Here is a 5,163-nt window from a genome sequence, read left to right as displayed (position 1 = left end):
ACGTCATCCATTGAATCTATAAACGACTGGGGAAACTGGTCCACTATGTTCCTTGCAATGACGAGACACTCGGCTCGGCGTGGATTCGCCACAATCCCTTTCATGTCGTCCACGATTAGGCGGACCATCTGCCGCCTATCTGCCGGCGAAGGCCTTTTTCCATTCCGGAGGGCTGTGAGTAGATTGGTGGGCATTGTGTCCCAGTCCACTTTGAAGTTCTCAGGCCAGTATCTGGGCGATGCTGGAGGAGTGAACATGGGAATGCTTGTTGAAACTGAAGAACTTTGGTCCAGCGGGACGCACGTAGACATCTGCCGTGGTTGCCTTTGCGTGTCTGGAGGTCCTTGCTGTGGCTTAGCCCGTTTTTTCTTCCGTGGCCTTCTAAGGCGAGCAAGATTGTTCGTTCTGTTCAGATGAGCTACGCGTGTCTTTATTTGAGATAAAAGACTATCGTAGGCGTCTTCCTTCAGATTAGTTTTCCTCTTTTTTGTTACGTCAACGTCATCCACTGAATCTATAAACGACTGGGGAAACTGGTCCACTATGTTCCTTGCAATGACGAGACACTCGGCTCGGCGTGGATTCGCCACGATCCTTCTCATGTTGTCGACGATTAGGCGGACCATCAGGCGCCTATCTTCCGGCGAAGGCCTTTTTCCATTCTGGAGGGCTGTGAGTAGAGGCGTGGGCATTGTGTCCCAGTCCACTTTGAAGTTCTCAGGCCAGTATCTGGGCGATGCTGGAGGAGGGAACATGGGAATGCTTGTTGAAACTGAAGAGCTTTGGTCCAGCAGGACGCGTGTAGACGTCTGCCGAGGTGGGGCAGACACGGACACAGGCTCTAGAATGGAGAGATTCATCCAATGGTAAATTTTGACAGAACATTTTTGGTTTTGGTTTTAGTCAGTCTTTTGAATAGAATACTTAGTTTTAGTCTAGTTTTAGTTGACTAAATGTCATACAATTTCAGTCGACTAAATCTACGGACTAAAATCTATTTTGGCAGGCCTTGATATGTGAGAGAGAGAGAGAGAGAGAGAGAGAGAGAGAGAGAGAGAGAGAGAGAGAGAGAGAGAGAGAGAGAGAGAAATGATAAACAATAAACATTTGAACACACACGCACAGCCGGATTTATACATGGCTGTGTGCTGAAAATAGCCAATCTACAAGCTCACAACAAATTGTGAGCTTGTCCATCTGGCTATTTCCGGAAGCACGACACCTGCACACAACCAAACATAATTGTCATATCTTAGTTCTACTAGATCTCTTCTCCACTAGTCCTTCCCAAACATGTTAAGTCTACTTTTTATTTGTTGTCAAAATTGTCAACAAATTTAGGCATGGTTTTAGTCATCATAGCTTAGTTTTTATTTCGTTTTCATATTGTTTTTGTCAGTCATAGCTTTAGTCACAGAAAATAATGAGTAATCACTGAGTATGCAATACCGTTGACATCAAAATCAATATCAAGTCAATCTGAATGTCGCTTTGCTAATATGATCACATTTAGTTTTAATTTTATCTCATCACACGATCAGATTGTATGTTCTCATATTTAGTGTTCTCTACCTACCGCATGTTTGGTTTTCTTATTGCATTGCATCATTTCTTAGTATAATTTCCCTCCATGATGTGCTTTCTACTATTCTGTTGATTGTGATTACATTTCCTTTAACGGCATGTTATTGTGTAAAAATTGTTTTGGACATAAGAAATCTGAAACATTAATCAATGAATTACCCGTTTGTTTCCAGACACGCAGCAGTTTTCGGCACTGAATGGGTGTCAACATGAGCCCTTCCAGGTCTTCCTCTGTGATGTACTTCAGGTCTTTCTCTGTCTCTGCTCTGTGCTGCGTCAGCCTCTCCACCACACTGTCCAGCACCTCTGCAGGGAGACTGGGCAGCACAGAGAGGACGCTGGCCCTGATCACATCACTGCATGGTTCCAACAGGACAGACGCTGGCAGGCAGATCAACAAAAATCAACAAAAATAAAGCTGTAAAATGTAACAATTTAAAAAGAATCTTGAGCACACTGCTGACCATGTGGGTTGTAGCAATATTATTATTATTATTATTATTATTGTGTCTTCAAGCATCAAGATGCCACGTTTGTCCCTTCAGGATAAGGACTGCGCAATAGGGCAGTGGTTCTCAATGTGTGTGTGTGTGTGTGTGTGTGTGTGTGTGTGTGTGCGTGTGCGTGTGCGTGCGCATGTCTATCTAATGAAAAAATAATAATACTAAAATAAAGATTAGATCAAAAAGATTGGTCAAACAATTATCAAATAATATAAGCAAGAGGCAAAAACGAAAATAGCTCATCTAACACCTCACAAAGAGTCAAACTAAATGTAATGCCTCAAATCCTACAATTCAGAGTGCTTGGTCAGGGTGGGGGGTCCCCAGTTCAAATAGGTTTTTTTTTTTTTGGGTGGCTCACAGCCTGAAAAGGTTGAGAACCACCTGCAATAGGGGGGATTTTTCCTTGGGGAGGGGGCTCTACCCACATGGTTAGCTATGTTGGTCATTCCACGGATGCAAGATCCTTTGTTGTAAACATCAATCATTAGCAGTATTAATTACCTGTACGTTTCCAGGCACGCAGCAGTTTTCGGCACTGAATGGGTGTCATCGCGAGCCCTTCCAGGTCTTCCTCTTCGACGTACCGGAGGGCTTTCCCTGTCACTGCCCCGTGATGCGTCAGCCTCTCCACCACACTGACCAACACCTCTGCAGGGAGACTGGGCAGCGCAGAGAGGACTCTGGCCCTGATCACACAAAAAAAAGAGTGTGGTGGAGTGAGATCACTGACGAGCCAAGCATAGTATAGGGCCAGGCATACTCTGTCTAAACCAGTGGTTCTCCACGTTTTCAGGCCTCTAATTTGAGAGGTATTGAAAAGGTCTTAAAAGTCCTTCAATTGTCACTTTAGAAATGGGCAGATAACCTGTTAAAAAGGTATACTGTATGTTGGTTTGTTTACTGTTGAGTGAGAAAACAATGTCTCACATTAAAGCAAATCATCACTCACAGGTTTGAGAACCAGTGTTCCAGACAGCAGTTGCACTGTCAATTAAAATTGACTTTGTCCTGCCAAATAAAAGATGAGTCCTTCATCATTGTTGTATGGACAAGAAACATAATTGTTATTGTGTGCCTTTAACAGTAACTGCATGTGCTGCAACAGTGCTGCTCGGCTATCTTTCTTTGTAGTCGTCTACACACAAGTCTGTCCCCTTTTCTCCCAACAAGGAATCGAAACTAATAGAAACTGCAGGCCCTCTCTTTGTGGAAAGTTAGCTTGCTATAATAGAAGTAATTGTTCTAGCATTCATAAACTTAAATGAAAAATGTCACTGATAGCTGGGTTTCTGAACTGTCCACAGACCTCCTCTGAGACATAAGAGGGCACTTTTCGACCGGCAAAAAAAAACGGTTCGGGTTCTTTCTCCCGCCTATGGGATGAACCAGAGGTGAGCTTTTCCACCGAGAACTGAGTTGGTTCCGAACCGTAAAAGTTGGTTCGGAACGGGAACCACACAATCCTTGGTTCCTCTGGTTCAATCTGGTGGAAACCGGTTCTCGAACAAACCACGGTTCCAAGAAAGTTGCACCCCACTGGTTCTTGAACCAAGGTTCTTTTGGTGGAAAAGGCCCCACAGAGAGTAGACAGAAATGGTATTCATGAGGACCAATTATATAAAGTTAAGTTGAAAATGGGTGAAGCATAATACAAATGTTGACTTACGCAATGTAGGAATTGGTTGACTTGGAGCAGGGCAGGTTGCGGTGTGATAATGTCTGTGTGTTGTTGACAGACGCTGGCAGGCAGATCAACAAAAATCAACACAAAATAAAGCTGCAAAATGTAACTTTTTACAGATAATTAAAAAAGATTTTTGAGCAACACAGCTAAACATGTGGGTTGTAGCTGAAAAGGTTGAGAACCACTGCAATAGGGCAGCTGGGGGGATTTTGGCACATTTCCTTGGGGAGGGGGCCCTACCCACATGGTAAGCTATGTTGGTCATTCCACGAATGCAAGATCCTTTGTTGTACCTCAGGGTTGTATTCATCTGAGTTCAACAAAACATCAATAATAAGCAGTATTAACGTGTTTTTTTACCTGCGAGAGTGTGAAGATTCTCCTCCCACTCTGCTAATGTCAGTGTCGACCCCTCAGCCTCCATTGGTCTTAGGAGAAACTCCTCCTGTTCCTCCTCTTTCACCTGTGGAGGCTCCGGTTCCTCCTGGGGATAGGGTGACCAGATCACAATTGTTCAATTGAGGGACAGAAGTACCGCTTGTGTGGGACAATCAATGTGGGACGGGCGGGCGGGTTAACTTATTACTATTACCTATAATTTTCTTATTAACCAGCTGTAGCCTAGGCCCTAGGGGATGTTTATTTTTGAGCGGTGGTCACACCGTCTCCTTAGCGTGGCCGTGTGTGTATCCGTGTGTGTGTGTCTGTCTGTCTGTCTGTCTGTATGTAGCCTGAGGTGTATGTAGCCTGACCCTACCTCTGTTTGACCAGAGAGGTGCTGTTGAGTCTAGCCTGCCCTGAGCATCAACTGCAATGCCAGTGGTGGCCTGAGTGAGCAAATATGGCTCACACACACTCTGTCTCTCTCTCTCTCACACACACACACACACACACACACACACACACACACACACACACACACACACACACACACACACACACACACACACACACACACACACACACACACACACACACACACACACACACACACACACACAAACCTGGGTGAAAACACACACGCACGCACACACGCACACACACACGTTTTGTTTTGGAGAGAGGAGAAGAATGTGCGTGCGTGCGTACACACACACACACGCACACACGCACATGCACCACCGCTCACTTCAAACTTGGGTTTGATTTTTATAAGATTAAAACATATCTTGCAGGAAAAATGCAACAATTACATTGTTTCATTTTGCTTTTAAAACTAGCTTAAATAACTGTTATTGCAACCGTCATGTTACAAAATCTCCACCGGCTGTCAGTCAATCTGTCTGTCACGTCACACTTTTGCCCTACTCATATCTCCGCCACCGTTGTCTCCATCCATGCCAAAATTTTGCACACACAATCCTTGGCTCATTTCTCACATGGCCCTCT

Source organism: Nannobrachium achirus (genome assembly GCF_963921795.1).
Source record: "Nannobrachium achirus genome assembly, chromosome: 12".
NCBI lineage: Eukaryota > Metazoa > Chordata > Actinopteri > Myctophiformes > Myctophidae > Nannobrachium > Nannobrachium achirus.
The sequence above is the reverse complement of the archived record's forward strand: the minus strand, read 5'-3'. Positions refer to the sequence as shown.